This window comes from Chiloscyllium plagiosum, unplaced genomic scaffold (assembly GCF_037043375.1).
Source record: "Chiloscyllium plagiosum isolate Xiang-an unplaced genomic scaffold, Cpla_swu_hap1 HiC_scaffold_12, whole genome shotgun sequence".
In the NCBI taxonomy this organism is placed as follows: Eukaryota; Metazoa; Chordata; class Chondrichthyes; order Orectolobiformes; family Hemiscylliidae; genus Chiloscyllium; species Chiloscyllium plagiosum.
The window spans coordinates 63,777,379-63,802,932 of record NW_028270150.1 but is presented as its reverse complement, the minus strand read 5'-3'; positions in this window follow the sequence as shown (position 1 = coordinate 63,802,932).

Here is a 25,554-nt window from a genome sequence, read left to right as displayed (position 1 = left end):
GAACTATCAATTTGTCAAGGCATTTACTTTTTTTTGGCCTGTAATTTTTCTTTTAAATTGCACTGTCTGCAGTGTTAAGGAAGTACATGCTATTTAATTTTGCCTGTTAACACAGTGGGGTGCCTGTCAGTTCAAATATTCATTGACAGCTCCATATGATTGTAGAGTACTTGAAGTGGGAATATAAATACAAATTTGAGTTCTTATAACAAACTAATTGAAGTAAGTTAAGTGCAGTAGGTTAATTTTAATCTAAGCAGTGTTTATTCATCAATTGACACCTAAGGACATTACATTATTTCATCTCAACTTTGATTCTGATGTCTGTCCATGGTCGATACTGCATAAGATGGTAGAGAAATTGTGAGGGCAAAGTTGTGGGTAATGGGTTGACCTGAGTTGATTCTAAGTTAGCTTTAATAGACCATAGGTGGAACAGAAGATATATGGGGTTAAAGGGATAAATGGAGACATGAATTGGGCTGGACAGGGCATGGACTGTACACAGAGAAGTGTGGGGTCATGACTGGTGAGGGTGGAAATGATTTTTTTGAATATATTGTTTCTTTAAACTGTTGCAACAAAGTCCCAGATCACAAAGAAGACCTTTTCCACAGCTCACTCTGCAAACAGTAACCCCTGTTGCTACCTCCAAACTCTTTCTAGGAATGGCAGGCCCAACTCGTTTTGTACCCACCTTTCCATCGAATCCTAGAAGGAAAGTTTGACTGTCCAGTGCACTTTCGCTTAATTTATGGAGGTAGAAATTTTTCATGTTCTGCATTGCCAAATTAGAAGCAAAATTTCAGGCATCTATTACTTGGAACAGTAAGATGGTTAAGTTGTGGGTTAGTACACCAGAGGCCTGTACTTTTTTCCCCTAAGTATGGGTTCAACTCCCAACATAAGGGAATTTAAATTTAATGAATAAATACAGCTGGAATAAAATGCTTCAGTCATGATAACCATGAAAAGTGTCTCTGATTCATTCATGTACTCCAAGAATGAAATCAGCTATCCATGTTAGGACTGACATTTACATGACTCCAGATCTAGAATAATGGTGAATAACTTTTAACCACCTCAAAGAGGCTAACAAGCAATGCAGTTATGAAGAATGCTACTCACCACCACCTTCACAGGGGCATTTAGGAATGAACATTAAGGCTTGAGTTTGCCTTGACTTCCATACCTTGTGAATTTATAGAAGAAACAGTGCACCTGGTGGGCTGTTCAAAATGTTAATTTCCTGCACATAGTTTGCTGGTAATGACCCGAAATATATGCCATCGAAAATGTACTCCTTCACTCTAAAAAACAAAGTGTAGGAAGTAAACAATATTGTCAGTAGAAAAATGCATAATCAGGAGTTTTCTGGCAGTATAACTTACTTTCAATCAGAGTCACATTGTTATGGAAAATCACGTGCAAATTCATTAAGAATTCTGAGATTCACATTTAAAAACATTATTGATGCAAGCAAGTAACGTACAAATTAAGTACAAATTTAAATTACTTTGGATACATAAATTGTAACATGGTGGCCCATAATTTTGTTATCACCTATTAGGAGACAGGCAGGACCATAAATACTGGTTTCCAGATAATTATCTATATATGGTATAACACAACTGTGGAATCTTTTCATTCACTCAATTAAGGCACTTTGACTTGTCCATTATCAATAACACAGGCTGTTTTTCAGCTAATGCAGTTTTCTACTGTAACATTTTAAAATTTTCTTTTAGTGTTTGCCTTTGAAGAGTAGAAATTGCATTACCACAAGGATTAATGCATTTTCACACTAATTTTGGATAATATATTGAATAATTGTGCTTCCATGTATTATTAACAATAAAGTGCTTCTACTTCACAAACGCAACATAGAGAAAATAACTATATACAGCACTTAGGCCATTTTATTGCATAACTGCATGCTAGAATAAATGTCTAAAAGATGAATCTATATACCAGTTATATTTTTTGGTTAAACTGAAGTACGAATAACACAAATATTGTCTGATTTTTTGGCCAACTTCAGAAAAGAGCTGTAATCTGACAATGAAAATCCTATTGTGGCAATATTAGGGAAGATTATTTTTCTGCTTGCTTTCACGTTCCTTTCCCTGCTTTGATGCTCCAGTTTAATCTGAAAAATTAAAGCACATGGAATTGGGGTGAGTGTATTGAGATGGATAGAAAATTGTTCAGCTGACAGGAAACAAAAATGAGAAATAATTGTGCACTTTTCTGAATGGCAGTCAGTAACTAGTGGGGTTCTGCAGGGTTTGGTGCTAGGACCCCAGTTATCCACACTGATTTACATGAGGGAACTAAATATGCAGTTAACACAAAGCTGGGTGGAAAGGTGTGCTGTAAAGGGGATGCAGAAGTGTTGCAGTGTGATTTGGACAGGCGAAGTGAGTGGGCAAACGCATGGCAGATACAGCATAGTCTGGGATAAACATGAGGTTATCTACTTTGGGAGCAAAAATAGGGAAGAGGATTATTATTTCAATGGCTGTAAATTGAGAGAGGGAAATGTTTAATGAGACCTTGTTATCCTTTTGCACCAGTCACAGAAAGTAAGTGTGCAAGTGCAGCAGACAATAAAGAGGGCAAACTGTTTGTTGGCCTTCATAGTGAAAAGGTTTGTCTGAAGGAACAACAAAGACTTGCTGGAACTATAAAAGGCATTGTTGAGGCAACATCTGGAAGATGTGTGCAGTTTTGGTCTTCCTATCTGAGGAAGGAAGTTCTTGTTGTAGAGGAAGTGCAGCAAAACTTTACCAGATTGATTCCTGGGATGGCAGGACTGACATATTAGGAGAATCTAACAGGACTAGACAGGTTAGATGCAGGAATAATGTTCATGATGGTGGGAAAGTCCAGATCCAGGACACATGATTTAAGGAAAAGGAGTAAAATTTAGAACTGATGATGACAAATTTCTTCACCCAGAGAATAGTAAGCCTATGAAATTCACTATTTTGAATTTTGTTACATTTTGGTGCAGATAGGCTATTTTGCAATGGGGTGGCAGAGTAACTCAGTGATTGGCATTGCTGACTCACAGGTCCCAGGACACAGTTTTAATTCCAGCCACGGGCAACTCTCTGTGTGGACTTTGCACATTCTCCTTGTGTCTGCGCAGGTTTCCTCCAGGTGCTCCGGTTTCCTCCCACAGCCCAAAGATGTGCAGGTTAGGTGGATTGGCCATGCTAAATTGCCCATAGTGTCCATGGTAAAAACCCATGTGAGATTATGGAGTTTGGGTGGGATGCTGTTTGGAGTGCAGATTTGATGCACTGAATGGCTTTTTTGTGCACTGTATGGATTCCATAGCAACTCGTGAACTCAGGATTTAAGAACAAAGAACAAAAAGAACAAAGAAATTTTACAGCCCAGGAATAGACCCTTCAGCTCTCCAAGCCTGAGCTGATCCAAATCCACTTTATAAACCTATTTACTGTAAATTTATTGTAGCTCTTTTAGCTAAAGGGATCAAGGGAGAGAAAATTTCACTGCTAATGGTTAAAAGTGTGTGAAATTAATAAAACTGATACTAGAATTGATGTGAGGATTGGAATATGGATGTTTTATCATCCTCCAGAAGCAGACCCAATATTCTCCTATGAGGGATATGGTTCTTAGATTAGATTCCCTATAATATGGAAACAGGCACTTTGGCCCAACAAGTCCACACTGTCCCTCGAAGAATAACCCACCCAGATCCATTCCCCCCTGTTATATTTACCCCTGATTAAGGCACCTAACACTATACGCAATTAGCATGGCCAATTCACAAGACCTGCACATCTTTGGATTGTGGGAGGAAGCTGGAGGAAACCCATGCAGACACGGGGAGAATGTGCTACCTCCACACAGACAGTCATCCGAGGCAGGAATTAACCAGGGTCCCTGACTCTGTGAAGTAGCAGTGCTAACCACTGAGCCACCATGCCACCCTAACTTCTCTCATAGTGGGTGATGTCAGGCATATCTTCACACACCCTGGCTCTTTGGTGCGACCACCAAGTATATGAGTCTTTCCGCAGATATCTGCTGACTGGTGGGAATGATAAATGGTAGGATGGGACTGGAATCAGGTGAGAATCAACTGTAGAGGCAGGTAAGTTAATGAGGTGAGTTTGGTAAGAAAAAACAATAAATCTCGTGAGGAAACCCTGCACGAAACTAAATGAAATTACATTTAGCCAAGGAAACATAAGATGCAGCCGCAGCTGACTGTGGTAGACTCACTGTTAAGCTTGATTCACATCTTACTCGATAATGATACTTTTAAATTGGAGTGTGTGGACTTTGATCAACAATAACCCTGGCTGATTTGCATATTACTTAGTCTGAGGGTGCTGAGATCAATTATGATCATATAATGTTGACAAGCAGAAAAAGACCAGCTGGTTCATCAAAACTACTCCACATCTCATCATTAATCACTTATCCCAACAATCATTAAGGTTGATTTTACTCCCCATAAATGTAGGATAATAACATGACATCCTAATAGATTGTAGGAGTTGTGGTGGAAATTCTCTCAACCATTGCCAGTTTCTATAATTTTCAAACCCATTGCCATCAATATAACGTAAATGTACAAGTATGTAACTGGAAGCTGACATCTACTATTTTGCATTCATTCAGGCAATATAAATAATACATTCTTTCAATCTGTTAATAAATAGGAACATATTTGCAATTAATTTTATATTATGTTTCCTAATATATACTTCTATGACTTTTTAAGTGCTGAGCAACATCACAGTATTTGTAGGTTTGTATAAGTGTCTCAATATATATGTAAGTCCCAATATGTATGCATGCCATAAGAGATGTGAAACATTTCTTAACAATTATCAGGTTTTGCTGAAATCATTTAATGAACACAATTATCTTATTATGGTTATTAACAATCACATGTTTAGCAGTATATTTTAATTTTCATAATTTATGACAAGAAAAAAAATCTCGATTTGCCTCACAACAGCTCTCTTTGTCATCAACTCTTTAGTAATTCTGTTATTTCACATATAAATGGAGTTTTTGCAACTTTATGCATTGAAATAAGACATCTTGTCATTCTTCAAGACTCAGATGGCTACATACCAGATCAGCCAATCTCTTCTGCTATGACAAATCTGTTTTGTCAGAAATCAGTCTATTAAATCATCACAGTAATCTGACTGTAGCCAGCACATTTTTACTTTGGTAAAGAGGCCCAGACTGCACACAGTATTCGAGGTGTGATCTGACTAAGGTCCCTGACTATTCAAGAAGACAATTCCTTGTTTCTGAAACGCACCCCCCACCCCCCCCCCCCCCCCCCCCCCCCACCCCCGAATGAAAGTCAACATCATTTGCCTTCCTAACTGCTTGATGCAGACTACTTTCAGTGACCAGTGTTCAAGGACACCAAGGTCCCTTCATACTTCAACTTCTCTCACAATTTAAATAGTGCGCTGATATTTTGTTTTTCCGACAAAAACTGGATAAATTCACACTTATCTACAGGATACTACATCTGCCATGTATTTTCATACTCTCACAATCTAAATCACTCTGAAGCCTCTTTATGTCCTCCTCAGCATTCACTCCGACTTTTGAACTGACAGTAAATTAGAAATATTGTACTTGATACACTCAAAAAAAATATGTGGTTACACACTTGTTCATGCCTTCCACTCTGGAAACAACCATTTATTCCTACCCTCTTTTTCCTGTCTGCCAAACAATTCTTAATCCATGTATGTATATTGCAATCAATCATATGTTGTTTGATTTTGTACAATAACCTGTCATGCCGGACCTTATCAAAAGCTTTCCGAAAATCCAAATAAACAGCCTGCTTGATTATACAACATCACAAATATTCACTCCCTCATTTTCTCTCTTCCCCACCTCACGAATACACTGTCACAGCACCATGCAAAAGTTCTCAAGGTTCCTTAGACATCACCTTCCAAACTATAAATTGGCATTGTTATCTTCACAGCTGGTGGCAATACAGTTCTTGCACTGCTATGTGATTGCACCTGGGCCTGTTGCACGTGATGTATTTCAGTGAGGACATTCTGAGTGAGGTCGATGCATCTGACACTGTGTTCCAGCTGAGGTACAAGTGGGAAACTTGGCTCTACAATACTGCAATAGAGCACATGCCAAAATTGATGATGGCCTGCCACATAGTGTGCAACTAATCTATCATGAGCAGGCAACCTGTGTCACCAGATAAACTGAGAAGGAAGAAGCAGAGGAAGAAGAGCAGGCAACCGCCACAATCCTTTTCTGACCGAGATGCCTTTGATCGGCCTCAGCCAACTACAAGATCACGAAACGTCTCCCCAATTCCCTGTTCACCAACATTCTCACATCCTCCATTATTGACTGAATAAATCAGTGCTTGGCCATAACACAGAAGTCATGACAAAATTTATAAATCAAAATGTCATATTGAATAAAAATCTTCATGTGCATTCCCTTAGTACTAGTCTTTCCTCTGTCTTTGCCTGTCATCAAGATCAAACAGATTGTTATCTCAGTGGCTACAATGTAATTGTTGAAACTTAAGGCTAGTTTCTTTCAGCCATGGATTCTGCAGCTGGAAAGCCTGGCTATGGACTGCATCCTGTCTCAAGTAGCAGCAATCATTATTGACTCATTCCAAAACAAGAAAAAAAACTTTTCAAATATATATTTCTAAGTGGTTACATCTGCTGTACAGCATATTCATTATATTCAGTATTTAAATGTGAAAGTTTGGCCATATTACTGAAGCATTGTGAATAAAACACACACACAAAAAATTGGTTACTCTTGCAATAAAAGGATAACATATATTTTCAACATCTGAAGTATGATTTCAGGACAATTAGGAAAAGGATTTCTGAAAATTTCTTTATCAAACAACCACTATATTTTGATTTATATCTGTCATCAATTTCTTTGTCTGTGCAGACTTTTTTGAAATGTTTCAATTCATAACTTTCATATTGAAATTGAGCAATCCAATAGTGCAGGGCTTTTGGAGAACATCTGCCCACCAAACAATTGTTTAGTTGTTCAAATAGATATTGCTGAACCCGACAACTCCATTACTTGGAGAGTCATTTAGTACTGAATTCATTATACAGCCTAGATTAATCTCCAGTTTCTAGAGCTACACTTGTTTGAACATTTCTGTTCTACAATGGTCATTCTAATGGCTGACACGAGATAACAATCACATTTCTTCTTAATTTAGTTCCCCTTCCATTAACAATGGCCTTCCATAATGTAGAGATCTCAAGAGACCAAGATTTCCTTGGCCATGATACGGTACTGCACAGATTCCAGAGCAAACACGCTGAGGGTTAGAAGTTGTTAGAATAGGAGAGTTTACTGTGCCTTTCATCATGAACCTGAGCATTCTCAAAAGTGCACAACAGGAATGAAATGGTTGCCACCATTCTCTGTGCAGGTGTGACATGTAATTCAATAATTGAGGAAAGGGGCGGCAGTACATACTATTCAAAGGGTTCTTAAATGGAAACAATACTGGTCACAAGCCCATGAAAAGTATAATACACAGGCATCAGGCAGGCTACTCCCTTGCCATCCTATGCTGCATCTCCATGGCACAGCCACTTCTGGATAAAGTTTTGATGTCTACACTATTGCTCACATGGGGAACCAAACATTAGGACTTTTGAATTAGTAGAATCAAATGTTTCACCAGAACTCAATATGTACACATTGTTGCCCCTGCTTGCAGACGATGCTGTAGTTGTTCAGCGCAGACCACCATCTATTGAGTGTTGTATGTGGCCATGAACTGCTGCCTGATAGTGTGAAAATGTGTTTAGTGCCTACACAGAGAGACTCACAAGCAAGTCACAGAAGGATAATGCCAAAAACATGATAGACATCTACTTTTTGCAGAAAAGCCTTCTTCACCTATGCCACTACAATATGATTTCTTCTTTCTCTCCTTCCTACTGTGTCTAAGTGTGTTCCCTGGTTCTGCAGCTGTGATGGAATGAACCCACTCTGTTGTAGAAATTGTCAGCCCTAAACCTTTCATAGCGCCACCCCAGAATCACATAAATCTCATCAAGCTAGACAAGCAGAAGGTCTCCTTACCAGAAGCAAGTTGACCTTCCTCATCATGGGTTTCCAGTGGTTGCAGGAGTCAGGGAGAGTAATAATGGAGGTCCTAGTACCTGGCACTTCCCAGTAGTGCCCTATTTCCTCATGAGTACTTTGAACCCAGACAAGGGTTAGAATTTCCTTCCCTCAGTCACTATACCCTTGGTTCTGGGAACTAATGGGTGGTGCCTTTAGTGGGATTGTGTGTGTGTGTGTGTGTGTGTGTTTGTGAGAGAGAGAGAGAGAAGATACTGTATTTGTTTTTCCACGGCAGCTGCCAATCTGTCCATGGAGATACTGGATGGTCACATGGTTAACTGCACTGCTGAGCAATGAGGGTCTATTTGTTTTGTACACCTGGCTGCTGCCTCTACACTGCCCTCTGCATTTGGATGAAGTCCCTAATTACCAACAGCATGGCGTCATCTTCTTCCTGGGGTTGAGTAGGTGCCAGGTCTTATGCACTGCTCTAAGTACCAGCCGTCAGGGCCGTTTCTTTCTCTGCCAGCTTCAGAGTTATTGTAGCGAGGTACTCACCAGATTGTGCTCCCTCTCTCTCGATGTCTTCAGGTCCCACTTAGGTGTTTATATCTGGGATGCTGGGGGAATTTGCCGATGGTTCCTCATTTCTCCACACCCTTGCAAATCTGGAAGACAAAGAGAGAGAAGATATCACAGTCAGTGGTTGGAAGTGGTGTGCAATGTTTAAGTATATTAGTGGCTTAAATAGCAGTGAAACTTAGAAACATGGAAAATAGGAGCAGGAGGAGGCTATTCAGCTCTTCAGTCTTGCTCTGCCATTCTATATGATCATGGCTGATCATTTAACTCAATAGCCTGTTCCCACTTTTCTCCTAAATTCTTTGATCCTTTGATCCTATTTAGCTCCAACTGCAATATCTAATTCCTTCTTGAAATCGTACAATGGTTTGGCTTTGACTGCTTTCTGTCGTAACAAATTCTACAGGCTCACCACTCACTGCAAGGAGCAATTTTTCATCATTTCAATCCTAAATGGTTTACCCTGTATTTTTATATTGTAACCCCTGGAATCCCCTGCCATCAGGAACATTCTTTTTGCATCTACCCTATCTACTCATGTTAGAATTTTATAATTTGGAGGTGTCGGTGCTGGACTGGTGTGTATAAAGTTAAAAATCATACAACACCAAGTTTTACAATCACCTGATGAAGGAGCAGTGCTCTGAAAGCTAGTGCTTCCAAATAAACCTGGTGTTGTGTGATTTTTAATGTAGAATTTTATAGGTTTGTGTGAAATCTGAACTCCAGCAAATATAATCCTAATCAATTCTACCTCTCCTCATACATCAGTTCCACCATCCAAGCAATCAGTCTGGTGAGCCTTCGCAGCACTCCCTCCAAATCAAAATATCCTTCCTCAGATAAGGAGACCAATGTTGAACAGAATACTGATTAGATTAGCTGCAGTGTGGAAACAGGCCATTTGGTCCACTAAGTCCACACCAACCCTCCAAAGAGCAACCCACCCAGACCCAATTCTGTCTGACTAATGTGCCTAACATTACGGGGTAATTTAGCATGGCCAATTCACCTAACCTGCATATCTTTGGATTGTGGGAGGAAACCATGCAGACACAGGGAGAATGTGCAAACTCCACATAGACAGTCGCCCAAGACTAGAATTGAACTTGGGTCCTTGGCATGGTGAGGCAGCAGTGCTAACTACTATGCCACCATGCCACCCTTTTTGTTGTGTGCTTTCACCAAGGCTTCGAATAACTGCAGCAAGAAATCCCTGCTCATGTACTCAAATCCACTCACTTTCAAGGCCAACTTACCATTTGATTTCTTTACCATCTGCATCACCTGAATGCTTACTTTCAGTGACTGGTGTATGAGGACACGCAGGACATGTTACCCATTCCCCTCTTTCAATGTTTAGCCACTCAAATAACAATCAGCCTTCTTGTTTTTGCTACCAGAGTGTATGACCTCACATTTATCCACATTATATTGATCTGCCTTGCATTTTCCTACTCAGTTTGACCAAATTACTCTAAAGTGTGGCCTACATTGAAGTACTTAAACATTTCATAAGATATAGATGTCCCAGCATGGTTGCGAAAGCAGTCCTGATCTTGTCCTACTTTGGCCAGGATTCTTTGGCAGGGTGAGCATGTGATATTGGACCACTCCTGCCACTATTCAACCTCCCCCCCACCCCCCCAACCCCCCAGCCCCCACTTTACCTGCGCTCTCTACAATATTATGGCTGTCATCTCCTGTAATGAGAAAAGGCGTGTGTGGGGGGGGGGGGGGGGGGGGGAAGAGGGGCAGATTGTGATGACAGTGAGTGGCATGGCTGTTGGTCCTGAAGCATGTGAGAAAATATGGTAAGGAGTTCCAAAAGACTGAAGAGGCAGCATGGAGGGTAATAAGGTTTAAGGTATGAGAGGCTGAGGCAGAAGAATAGGTGAGTGCATGTGGTGCAGGCATTGGGAAAGATGTTGATGGGAAGTGTGTATAGTGACACTGATAGATTGATCGTCAGCAGGCAGAAACAAGAGCATAATGACTTATCCTGGTCGAGCAAAGAAGGTTGTTGACTTCATTTCTGCAAGGCATGTTTGGTAAGATAGGACAAGAAAAGCCACAAGGCCACATAACAAGAACCCATCCAAAAAACTCAATACAACTCATACTTAGCCAAATAAAAATTCAGCTGTCCGTCAGGTCTAATTGACTGCTATTTGATTTCAGTTTGTTGCTGAAATCATAAAGTTAAAGACCTTCCTTGAAAAAATAATCTCACAGATTTTCTTCTTCTTCTCCAGAACTCAAAATTGTAGGGCCATGATCTCTAAAAGGTATTTTGGACAATAACAGAAGTTAAACTAAATTGAACCGTGATACTTTCCAGACTGTACACACTTCATAGGACAGCCAAAATTAAGTTTCTGAGGATATTTAAACCATTTTCTCCAATTTTTAGAATCTCATCTCCCATATCACATCATTTCCCAACAAAGCAAGAGAAGTGTCAGAACTCAGTTTCTGTGACCTAACAGGTACTTAGTTATGTCACATATGGCAAACCATAACTTTGATTTTTTTAAGTTAATTAAACTAAACTTAAATCTTCCTCTTCTTAGACAGTCCATCAGGATTGAGGATGACTTTTTTTCCCATTCTGATATTATGGCTCTTGAGGTGACAAAACAGTCCAATGCTGGATCTGCAATCCCTGCCACAATTGGCCAAGTGAGTGTTTGCTGAAGCAGGTGGGAAAAATGCCCAAGTTTGCTCTCTTTCTGCTAGTTTGTGTTTGATCTTCACCTGCATTTGCCAAAGATGCTCAAATTGGTTTGTTTAAGTTTGATTTATTGTTGTCACATGAACCCAGATACAGTGAAAAGTGTTGTTTTACATGCTATACACGCAGTTCATGCCATGTAAAATGTATCACGGTAGCAGAACAGACTGCAGACTACAGTCTTATAACTGCAGAGAAGATGCAGAGAGAGATCAGAATTAACATTTGACAGGACAATTAAAACGTTTGATAACAGCAGAGAAGAAACTGTACTTCCTATGCTTCTTCTCAAATTTGAGGAGGATTTGGCTAGAGATTCACGAATCATTCAAGGTGTTGCATTTTTTTCATGCAAGTTTTAAGGACATCCTTGAAGCTTTAATCTTTATCACAAAATGATATAGATGAACTATTCTTTAATTTGAACTCTACTATAATTGCTGTAGATTCATATCATTTAGCCACAAAATATATATCTTCTCAAACTTATGCTTAATTATAACCAGGGACTGATGGCACACAGAGAGCTGATGAGGAGTATATTTCCTTCAAATTCTACCGTAATCCAGCAAAAAAGGCATTTAATTTTACTTGTTCATTGTTGTGTATAGTTACTGTTTCTTACTAATTCATCAGTGATTAATCATGATAGGATTGACATGAGCTTTCTAAGAGATCAAGGGTTATAACAGTGACCATGTGATATCCATCTATACAGATAATGGACTTTTCACAGCAACTGTCCTTTTGTCCTGACTCACCCATTGCTGCAGCTGTATTGGAAAACAAAGCAAAGTTAGCTTGCTTGAAAATTTCCAACGTCAATCAATATTTACAACTTTCACAATTAAACAAAATTAACATCATTCTTTTCTGATTATAAAGTTGCCAATTGAATCCGTTTACTTCTTTTTTAATTATTATACATAGATATTCTTTGTGTGCTATCTGCCTGAAAATTCTAAACTTATTTGATTTTGTGTCATGACGCATATATTCAGGCAAATGACAAAAAGCTTTGCTAAATGTATATGTTTTAGAGGGAAAAGAGAATTAATGTTGCTGATGTAACTCATAGAGATGAACTAACCAAATAGTGACAAAATTGCAGAGGATTGGTTGAATAATGTATGAATGCATTTTCATAGCGTTAAATCAGCAACAATGTATAAATGAGAATTGCAAGTTTATGAACTTCTTTTGTAGCATCTGGTTCACACAGCCTGATGTATTTTTCCTTTTTCTCATCCCTGAAAACTATCAATAACTCCACTTCTACAGCTAAATGCAAAATAATGACCCTGGGCTTTCTTTCAGAAATTTAATTAGGTCTCTAAGTAGTGCACTGAGTGACTGTACTGAATGGTGTAAAGGTAACAATGTAGCTCACAAAATTATCAAAATGAATGTCTCATTTATGCTTTTGGCTGATAATTGCTGCATCAATGCCACAATAGTACATGAGCTAAAACAGAGGCATTGATGTTAGCATAAAGGAACTCAACTGAAATGGAGTTTGTTGGGGAATATTTGGGATATTTGTGCTCCCATCCACTCCTGATAACTTGTACGCATTGCTCCTCCACTTGTAGTTGATGTAATAAGCTTTAAAGTTTAAGGCTGAATGCATGAAACCTCTTGTGCTGGGATGAATTGCTGCCAGAAAGCCTGACAACATGTAGACAGAATGATGCTCTTCTCCAACTGTACCATCAAAATGCTCTCATTAGATCTTATTTCTTTCACTCACACTACACTTAAGTGCATTCCCTAGTTTCACAGCTGGAATCAAGTGAGACTGATGTCAAGGCCATTTGTCTTGGAGGTTTAGTTGGGTAACCCTGGGGCAGTTATATCTTGACAGGTCTGACATGCTGGGTGTCTGGGGCATGGTGACCCTCCACAGCTTTAACTTACAGCAGTTTGACAAAGACTAGCAGGGTGGTGCTAGAAGGCCCAGTCACCTCCGCAGTGTCGTAATTGGAAACTGCCGATGAGCCGGTGTGGCTACTCCTCCGGCTGTGGTATTCCTGGCTCTGCCTTGTCTCCTTGTGAAGAGTGGGCACCTGGACAGAGGTTAAGATTCCTCGATCCACCTGTCACCATGTAGACAGTTCTGCTGACCAGCGACTGTGGTGATGAATGATGGTGATGGCTCCCCACACTGCCCCTAACAGTACCATCATGTCTCCCAATGACTTCCACCAGCTTTTCAGTAAAGCCAGCCAGATGCGGCTCTTCCCTTTACTTTTAGATGAAACCACAGGGTCATTGCCTGCCTGAGGCTGAACACATGTCTGGTCTCTGGCAGTCCTCCAAGTGTTAAGAGCCTGGACTGTTTCTTCCTCGATCGGCTGTTGAGCTGTTGCATTGATGTGCTCACCATGATGTCTAAACTTCACACTGAGAAGTCTGTTTCTGGACTGATGTAGGTGCAGGAGATACCCCTGTTAGCACTTCCTCTGAGGCCTCATTGTCATACTCTGAGGTTCAGGTTATTAGTTGCAGGGAATTTCTCATCAATGGTCATGAGTAAGTGTGTGGAACCTGCAAGACAAATTCAAGACAAAGTATCAGTATAAGGGTTAGATTAGTTTGCGATTTCAGTAGAGTTAATGGGAGAATAGGAATAGCATACATATTGGTACTTACGCATTTGGTAGGACAAAGATGCTCTCAATACTCCCACAGGAGCAGTTATGTTTTCTGCTCTGAGGTCCAAAATCCTTTCCTCCCCGCCAGCTCCCCCCAATGAGAAAAATTCTGGATAGTATTTTTGATTACACTTTCCATCAATTTACTGATAATCAAGGGTCGACTAATGAGGCGGTAATTGGCTGGATTGGATTTTTCCTCCTTTTTGTGCACTGGGCAATTTTCTACTTTGTCATATGGATGCCAGTGTTGTAACTATACTCAAAGTGATCAGTGAAGGGAGCAGCAAGATCTGGAGCACAAATCTTCAGTACTATTGCCAGAATGCTGTCAGGGCCCAAAGCCTGCAGTGAATGGACTGAGACATGTATATAAATTATTGAAGATGGCAGGGGACTTTCAGAGCCTGGCTTTTAACATATTTGGTATCCTGGGCGTTATCAATGGAGCATAGAATATAAAAGCAAATATAAAAGCTAAACTTGCAAAAAATATTGATTTGGCCTCAACTCGGATTTTGCATATAACTTAGCAGCTCACACTTTAGGAAAGATGTGAAGGCATTAGAAAGGGTTTCAAACATTGATTCTAATAATTGGAGTCCATATTAACTTAGAAAGATTGAAGAAGTTGGGAGATGAGACATTGCTTATCAAGGTATCTTTGACATTGTGACTAAGATATTTACCCATGTAATTTCAGGCAACGATATATGCTCAATTGATTTTTGAAGCTTCTACTTTAAAATATTACAAATTCATATTTATGTATATTTGGGAAAGGCCTGAAGCTCCTGCAGGTGTGAAGATTCTTTGAGTGTGTCAATTATATAAAGAATGAAATGAAGATGGAGTTAGTTTCTGAAATGCAATTGCAAAGAAGCTTTAATATAAACGATTCAATTACAGACAGCAGTCAATTTTTCCATATTTGTTCTACTCATTCTCTGATACTAACCTAACCTAATCCATCTTTAATTTGTCCTTTGCTTCACAGGTTCATTAAATTAATGAAACATATTGCTGTCTTTAACTATGTTCAATACTGCAGCATATCTGTTTATGCTTTGGACATATTTGAAACAAATTTAAAGTAGGTTTTATTGGTACATTCAGCTTAGCCAAGCAATTGGAAAGGGAATTTCATCAATATGCAAAGGAGTTGGTTATACTCCTAATTAATGTTTGTGAAGTACAAAAATGCCAAATGATTTTGTGAATGCACATTTTGAAATGCACAAGGGACAGATTATCTGCAATGTTAGAGGTTGCATAGACACTAAAAGCTATTGTGTCTGTGGCAAAATGTGTTTTCCCATTCCACTCCAGGGAAAAATATGGATTTTCTGTCAGTATATTGTTCTGTGTTTGAGAAGTCATCATTCTTCAGAAACAATTGATTTCTAATGTTGAAGTTGCACAGGAGTGTTGTTGCAGGTCGTCATGATATTTGGAAGGTCAACAATAGTTTGTTGGTAGTGATAACTGAAAATTAAAGAATATGGCTAAATAGAAAAAGAAAACTAATTTTAGGTGTTACATTGTTAGGTGAAAGTACCTCATGGATTCTTTAAAATTTGATCAAAATTAATACAATAAGACACATGCACTTTAATATGAAGTAAATTTATTATCCTAATCTATTAAATATATATTCAAGACATATGCAAACTAATGAGTGAATCCATTATCTTAAAATACATTATAGACATACATCATATGTATACTTACAAACTAGTGAGTCTCACGTGCCTTCTTTCTGTCAGGAACTTTAGCACTTGGAGCGCTATCTCAGAATCTATGGCAACTGAATCCTGGTGGTGAAAAGTCTGATCAGTCGGGCAAACTTTCTTACATTAATACTATTCTGAATCTCAGATTACACACTCAATTTCCATTTTGCAATGCTTTAAGTACTATCTGGACATTCCATTCTATAGATAATAAGTTGAAAGTTTCTCCAGGTGACTGTGTCTTGATGATATAAAAGAATGTTACCCTTGAACAATCAAGGTTATGCAACTACCTCCAAGCCAAACCAGGCATTTATTTTTTACACCAAGCCTGTTTTTATATATTTTTCAACATTGGTACAATTATTCATTGTTCTGAGCAATTAACCCTTAATGATTAACCCTTAATGGTCTGGTTGAAAGATTTTTTTTAAGCCCAACACTACAGGTGTCTCCAAACATTTTTAAGATTAGTGTTCTCAGTTTCATACACTTTGCTTGAAATTCAGAAGTAAATATGTTAACATATATACAAAAATATAAATTAGGAGCAGGAGTTGGGCTCTCGAGTGCACTGCACTATTCGATGAGATCATGGCTAATCTGATTACTCCACAGTTTCATGTACTCCCAATAAACATTCATGCTTTAGTTATCACTAGCTCTGCCTTCAAAATTTTCAAATACCCAACCTTTTTCTCGAAATAGAGGTCCAAGGACTCATTACTATCTGTGAGAAGAAAGAAATCTTCTCACTTCTTTCTTAAATGGGTAACCTTATTTTCAAACAGCAACCCCTGGTTCTGGAAATTATCCCCTACATTACGAGCTTTTATTTTCCACATCAACTTTTGTGATGGCACTTTACTAAATGCTTTCTGGAAATCTAAGTATAGTGCATCCACCTGTACAGGCAGGTGTGATCTGTTTAGAATGGTCAGCATAGATATGATGGGCCAAAGAGCCTGATCCTGTGCTGCATTGTTCAATGTTCCATGTTATGTCTAAGAACTTAATGTAACTTGTACCTGTTGCTATCATGCAACAACCATATATATTTTAAGCCAATTGTGCTCTTTTAATAAGATTCAATAATGGTTTATCCTCTGTGACTGAACTCAAAATAGATTCCAAGATCCAGAAGGGAAAGAAGAATTGCGAGCAGCACTCTATCCTAACTCCAAGTCATTAGTAGTTGGTATAAAATGATGATCAGCAGTGGGGAGTGTTGCATAAATATCTCAAGGTTACAATAGTGCAAAACAACCTATTCAGCCAGGAGAAAAAGCATTCAGAAAAATCTGAGTTTACCACTTTAAGAACATTATCACTTTAAGAAACACAGCTGCAAATGCTTAAATGCAGAAACAATCAGCAAGTTTCATGGAAAGTACAGCAGGATAAAGCAGCACTCCAGAAGAAAACCTTTACTTCAAAGCTGGTTAGAGATATAGGGAAAATAGTGCAGACAAGAAAAGGGAACAAAATTTCATCACATTAAAAACTGATAAAGTTCTCAGAGTAAAAGAATGTATTTACAACAGTTTAAAGTTTAGAAATCACTTCTAAGAGGGAGAAATTGTAAAAGGACCAAAAGAACAGCCTAAAGGACCAGATTTGGAAGGATAGAAAGTGATCAAGAGTGTTTACCGTTCAAAACAATCATCATCACCATTGTGAGCAGGCTGCAAAAGGCATAGCAGAACAAGGATCATAGTATTAAGGTATGCTTATGCTGCAGTAATAGAATAGTCGAAAATTAGAGTTAAGGTGACAAAAGGGGTAATTTAAAAGATTTTGTATACAGTATCTGATGGAAAAATTTAGTTCAAGAAACTGTAGGATTGTGATAAGAGAGAGCATTCAAAATTCAAAGCAGATAGAAGATTTCTTAAGACTACAGCCACAGAAACTAATTTAGAAGATTATGCAAGGGTGACATGTTTTGTTTTAGACGGAAAGTTGAGTAAACCTCCATTTGGCCTTGAATCATAGAATCACTACAGCGTGGAAGCAAGCTATTTGGACCATTGAGTCTCAATTGACCATCTAAACAGCATCCTGCCCAGACACTATCCCTGTAACCATGTAATTCCTGCAGCTAATCCAACTAGCCAGCACATTCCTGCACACTGGGCAATTTAGCATAACTAATCACATCTTTGGACTGTGGCAGGAAATCAGGGCACTTGAAGGAAACCCACGCAGACACGAGGAGATTGTGTAAACTCCACACAAACAGTCATCCAAGATGGAATAGAATCTGGGTGCTGTGAGGGAGCAGTGCTAACCTAGAAATTGGAAATCTACATTTTGGCTGGGACATGTGAAAATCACCAAAAGCATAAAATCATTAGATTGACTGATTGTGAAAGAGCACAAAAATCCTCAGTAAGCTATTCAGAGGTAGAGTATTGTTATAATATGGAATTCAAAATTTTATAGATAGAAATTATTATAGCATCACTGCAATACTTAAAGCATAGCAGGCAAAGAAAATACTGCAACATTGCTATTTCACAGAATGCAAAAGTTCAAAGAAACTCGAAGATGAGAATTATATAGCAGTTTCTATTCAATGGCAGACTGCAAGCTTTAAAGCTATCAATATTTTCTTGTTATAAAATCATTAACTCTTTGAAGAAAACAGAAACAACTATATTTAGATGCCATAGATTTAAATCAGCTTTCAAATAATAAGTAACTACAGGAAAAAATGGCAAGAGAAATATTCTCAACATCAAGAATTAATGTCAGAAATAATCAAACAGAATGCAGCATTAGACATCGTGGTGAAAACTGTTCTTATAATATAGAATTGTTACAAAGTTTAAAATGAATTTTTAAGCTGAGCAAGTAAATAAAATAATTTTTCAACATGTCCTACAGCACATGACCCTTGAAAGGGTAGGGTTTTACAGAAAAGATCAGAATCCATGGGAATTCACAGATAACTGAATTAATGATCTCTACAGATCAGTTGAAAGTTAACAATGGAGTTTTGATATCAAAATTCTTAAAACAGAATTATTAATGAATCTTTATCAGATTACCAACACCTGCAAGTTCCCCTCCAAACTGCCCATCATCCTGACTTGGAAATGTATGACAATTTCTTCACTGTTGCTTGGTCAAAATCTTGAAAATCACTCCATAAGGGCATTGTATGTCAACTTACAGTATATAGATTGCAGAGTTCAAGAAGTTCAAGGCAGCTCACTGCCACCTTCTCAAGGGTACCTAGAGATGGGCAATAAATACTGGTCAGCCAGCAATGCCCACATGTGAAAAGTATTCATTACAATCTAGGGAAGATCAGGCTTTGAGTAAAGCTATTCAAATTTTTTCTAAGCCAAAACCAGGAAGAATCACAAAAAGTCCTGAGAGGAATAGTATCACAAGACACCAGTAACCTATCCACTTAATAAGGTACGACACTTTACAGACACTGGTGACAAGATATTGTAATGTTTCAGCCAAACAGCATATATTCAGAATGAATGTTCCCTGCTGTGGAACACACAACAAAATCAGAAATACAAATGGTGTCAATATGTCAAAAGAAACCATTTGTAAAACAATAGATAATTTGCAGGGCATGGTCAGATTTAGGGCACAGCTTTAGAGCAGCAAAATGCCATTGGCTTACTCATATAAAAAAAGTTATTGCAATACAATCTCACTCATCGGAAAATTCACCTAAGGCTCCCAAGGTGAAGTAGGTGATTCAATTAACCCAAGTTAAGAAAAACTTGTTATGGTCCAACATTTCATTCTATATCAAGAAATCAATGTAGCCAGAGTCTTGGAGTCAATGAGATATACAGCATGGAAACCTTCTGTCCAACGCATCCATGCTGACCAGATATTCTAAACTGATCTATTCCCATTTGCAAGTATTTGGCCCATATGCCTCCAAACCCTTCCTATTCATATATCCACTCAGACACCTTTTAAATATTGTTACTGTACCAGCCTCCACAACCACCTCTGGGCAGCTCATTCCATAAATGCACCATCCTCTGTGTGAAAAAAAACTGCCCGTTAGGTCCCTTTTATATTTTTCCCCTCTCACCTTAAACCTGTGACCTCTCATTTTAGATTCCTCAGGGCAAAAGACCCCATCGATGCCCTCATGATTTTATAAACCTCTGTAAGGTCACCACTTAGTCTCCAATGTTCCATGGAAAATAGCTCCAACATAGTCAGCCTTTCCCTGTTGCTCAAACTCTCCAACAGTGGCAACATTCTTGTAAATCATTTCTGGACTCTTTGAAGTTTCTTAATTTTCCTAAATCAGGGAAACCAGAACTGAACACAGTGTACCAAAAGTGGCCTTACCAATGTCCTGTACAGACACAACTTGTCCTCCCAATTCCTATAATCAATGCACTGAACATTAAAGGGAAGTAACTTGCATCTCAAGGTCTCTTTGTTCAGCAACACTACTCAGGACCTTACCATTAAGTGTATACATCCTGCCCTGATTTTTCAGACTGGTTTAGTTACAATGCTTTTGTTCCTTTCATTGAGATAATGAATGGAAACTGTACAAATTGAGGCCCGATCCACAGATTATTGTGGTATTCCGATCATCACATCTTGCCAATCAACAAAGACATGTTTGTACGTAGTATTTGTTTTCTTCCAGCCAGGTCCAGGCAGCACCCAAGGAGCAGGAGAGTCACTGTTTCAAGTGTGAGGTCTTCATCAGGAATGAGGGGGTGGCCCAAGGGAGCTGAGAGATAAATGGGGAGTGGGGGTATGGGTTTGAGGGCAAGATAGCTGGGAATGTGATAGGTAGATGAAGGTGGAGGCGTGATGGTGTTGGGTTAGAGAGGAGGGTGGAGCGGATAGGTGGGAAAGAAGATGGACAGGTAGGATAATACACTTCCTCCAGACTAAAGGGGTAGCCATGGGCACGTGTATGGGCTCCAGCTATGCCTGCCACTTCATCAGATATGTGGAACAGTCCATTGTCCACAACTACAACGCACCATTCCCCACCTTTTCTTCCACTAAATCGATGACTGTATCGGCGCTACCTTGTGCTCCTATGAGAAGGTTAACAGTTCATCAACTTCACTAACACCTTTCACCCCAAACTCAACTTCACCTGGACCATCTTGGACACCTTCCTCCCCTTCCTGGACCTCTCCATCTCCATTTCCGGTGACTGACTAACATGGACATCTACTTCAAACCCACTGACTTCCACAGCTATCTGGACTACACCTCCTCCCACCCTGCCTCCTGCAAAAACTCTATTCTTTACTCCCAAAAATTCTGCCTCCACCACATCTGCTCCCAAGAGGACCAATTCCACCATAGAAAATCCCAAATTCAAAGGCCACAATTTCCCCTCCTATGTGGTTGGTGATGCCCTCTAGCGGATCTCCTCCACTTGCCACACCTCCGCCCTTGAACTCCAATCTTTCAATCACAACAAGGACAGAATCCCCTGGTCCTCACCTTCCACCCCACCAATCTCCGGATACAACATATCAGTTGGGGAACACTTCAGTGGTCCAGGACATTCGACCTCGGACCTTCAGGTGACCATCCTCCAAGGTGGACTTCGGGACAGGCAGCAGCGAAACGTGGCCGAGCAGAGGCTGATAGCTAAGTTCCATATCCATAGGGAGGGCCTCAACTTGGACCTTGGGTTCATGCCACATTACAGGTGACCACCATTGCACGAAACACACACACACGCACACACTCCTATATACACACATACACACGGACAAACATATACACAGACACTCACATATACCCTTACTGACACACACACTCCCACACCCACACAGGTATCCTCTCAGAGACTTAGACCACTCTACACTCATACACACACATATACACTCTCTCTCACAGACACTCACAACCCCCCACCCCAGACACACACACACAGACAGACAAAGACCCACATGCACACATATATTTTGTGGGGTGAATTTGTACTTGCAGAGTTACATTGTACTTTGCTCAAAAACTGCATGAATTCATGCAAAACTCTGAGCTCAAAAACTGCATGAATTCATGTAAAACTCTGTTTCTCACTTTTTAGATTAGAATCAATCTCAACATCATGGCATAGACAGAGAACACAGGGGGCTAACACCTTCAACATATTGTCAAGCTAACGCCCATTGTTACAACTAAACCTGAGAATGCAACTTTTAAAAAAGGTTTTGTGATTTACACATTAAAGAAGTGAAACCATCATGGTATTTGAACAGATGAAAGACTCAGCAGACCATCAAGGTATTTTTCAATGTATAATTCCAGTTACATCACACTGTAAATTTTTGCTATAAATTCTGTGCCTTAGAATTGTGTCCTCCACTATCACCTGAGGAAGGAGCTGCGCTCCGAAAGCTAGTGTGCTTTCAATTAAACCTGTTGGACTATAACCTGGTGTTGTGTGATTTTTAACTATGGATAGGATAGATAGACAAGGTTTTATCCCTGGGGTGCGGGAGTTCAGAACTGAATGGCTTATGTTTCAGGTGAGAAGGAAATGATATAAAAGGGACCTAAGGGGCAACTTTATCACACAGAGGGTGGTGCATGTATGGAATGAGCTGCCAGAGGAAGTGGTGGAGGCAGGTAAAATTACAGCATTTAAAAGGCATCTGGCTGGGTATATGAATAGGAAGGGTTTAGAGGATATAGGCCAAGTGCTGGCAAATGGGACTAGATTAGGTTCATTTGGTTGGCATGAATGAGTTGGAACAAAGGGTCTGTTTCTATGCTGAACAGCTCTATGACTCTACGAACAAGTCAGAAGTAAGGAATACTATGGCGTATAATTCACTTCCCGACTTCTCAAAGCATGTCCATCATTTACAAGGCACAGGTCAGGAATGTGATGGAATACTCCCCACTTGCCTTGATGAGTGCAGCCCCAATAATACTCAAGAAGCTTGAACCATCCAGGACAAAGCAGCCCTCTTTTTTGGTGCTACATCCACAAGCACGCACTCCCTCCACCACTGATGTTCAATAGCAGCAGTGTGTACTATCTACCCTGCACTGCAGAAATCCTTCAAAGATCCTCAGACAACATCTTCCAAACCCAAGACCACTTCCATCTAGAAGGACAAGGACAATAGATTTATGGGAATAGCACCATCTTTGAGTTCCCCTCCAAGTTACTGACCATCCTGACTTGGAAATATATTGTAGTTCTTTCACTGTCACTGGGTCAAGCTCCTGGAATTCCATCCCTAATGGCATTGTGGGTCAACCCACAACAGGCGGATTGTAGTGGTTCAAGAAGACAGCTCACCATCACCTTCTCAAGAGCAACTAGGGATGGACAATAAATGCTGGTGAGCCAGTAATGTCCACATCCCACAAAATGAATAATTAATAAAACAGCACTGAAGAGTGCAAAAATACTTGATTGCAAAAGCAAAAAAAGTTTAAAGGAATCATTAAAAATAGGATCCTGTAAAAATACTTTTTATATTTACATTTCTTAGCTATAATTGTAAATGTACTGCTTCACTAAACTATATTAGATGAGCATCTTCTGTCATCAGGTGGTTGTGCAAATCACTTTTAGCACACTCCATATATTTTCCAAATAAACCACTAATTAATTACAAAGATAAAGTATTGACAGTAAAACAGAAACTGATTAATTGCACTCTAATGGCCTTGTTGACTTGAGTTCATGGCTTTAGTGTTATTATCTTTTAATGTTATAATTTATGGAAAGGAGTTTGGAACAGTAATTTTTGAAAAGGCTATAATGAAATGGCTATAACAAAAATGGCAATTTCTATAAACCAAACTTATACACAGGTACATAAATTGAATAGTATATGACAGGATTTACAATTAACCTAATTCTAATCCCATGGAGTTAGATGCATGGGCTGTCCATGATACTCTCCTGTCCCTTTGCTAAAGCTGAACATGTACTTACAGGTTGAAGCTAAAATGATTATCAAAGTAATTCAAAAATCATATTCTCACAAAGAAGCAGAAATTCACTGGAAGTTGTCAATAGAAAAAAAATTGAATTAGTGAAGACAATGCATTTCTCATGGACTGAAATAAAGTGCAAAATTTTGGAATGGTGTTTCTAACATGTTGCTTAAAATATGTGATGACACTTGTGCTTTGGCAAAAAGCTTATAATTTTTGGGGGGGACTGTCTCTTGACTTCAAAATTGAAGGAGTAGAGTATTCTGAAAAGAATGCAAGTCAATTTTTAGCAAGCAGGTGAACTCTGAGAAATGCCCAAGAAACCTCAAGTTGTTATAAGGGTAATTGTTAAAAAGCAAAAGATAATGGACAAATAATTGAGAGGTACAATTATTTCTTTTCTCACAAGCTGCAGCTCAGAAAGGAATCTGGTTAAGCAGCAGGGAGAATTTTCTGAGAACAGAACAGGGACTGTGTTAATGTGTGTGTGCCATAGACTGCAGCATGACAGAGATCTGAAGACGGGGTAAGAAGGAATTGTTGACGAGCCAACATCATCACAATCACTACTTCAGTTTTGCCAGAACCATTCAGATTGTTAGATGGAGTCAAAGAAGAGAGTCACCAGAGATTGTATGCCATCAACTTATTGAGAGCCTAGCTGAGAAAGCTGAATAAGAATATGCTGTTTAGCATATCCAGCAACTTTGAATGTAAGTTAACTGCTAATGAAAGCAATTCAAGATCCAAAATCATTGATTATGGAAAGCCAATAAACTAGACTATTCTTAATAAGAGTTCTGAATATAGCTGCATTAAATATGCCATGCAGTTAGAAAACCAACAAGAATGTTGAGATACTGGACTTTCACAAGTTAACTTTAAGCATTGAGAATTTTAAACTGGCTTTCTTGCAGATTAGATCCGACAGACCATAGGCCAAGTACAAAACATAAGTTTGTATCTGGTATCACATATTTGCAGGAAGTGATGTGAGTTCTTGTGTTTACATAGAGATTTTTGTGTCAGCAGGTTTGGAAAAGATTCGTAACTCTGGTTGAGGTCCTGGATGTAAGTTTGCTTACTGAGCTGCAAGGTTCATTTTCAGATGTTTCATCACCATACAAGGTAACATGATCAGTGAGCCGCCAGTGAAGCATTGGTGTTATGACCTATTTTCTATTTATGTGTTGCTACATCCAGGTTTTTGCATATTTGGAGTGAAGTTTACCTTTTTAGTTGAATCTCCATTTGCTTGTTAATTATTATTTTGATGTTGATGTTGCTTTGATCGTTAAAGTAGATATTTTCAAAAGTGAAATCTTGTCCGTCACTTTTCTCTCCATTGTGGTTGCAGGAATTATTTTCTTTTTTTTAAGTGACCGGACTCTACAAGGATCATAACAAATGTTTGTATATGAATTAACTCATATTTCTGCTCAGTATGTAAGATGCAAGCTGTAACTTTCACTCTGAAATTTGACAATGAATTATGGACCTATTTCCTAAATTGCCAATTGTTGAATATAAAATTCCAAATCTAGTCAAGTTCAAAGGAACAATGATGCATGGTCAACATTCACAATTTCTCTAGGCTACTCATATGAATCACTGCTCTCATCATGCTTGATTAGATTATCCTTGGTAATAGCTTTGTCATACTGACTGAGCTGCAGATCAACAGGCATGACTACAGCTAGCAAAAGCTGTCATTTGTCTTCAGTAAGTAATGCAGTTTCTGTCTCAGTCCCAATTCTTACAAAGACATTTTGGAGTAGCAGTTGAATCT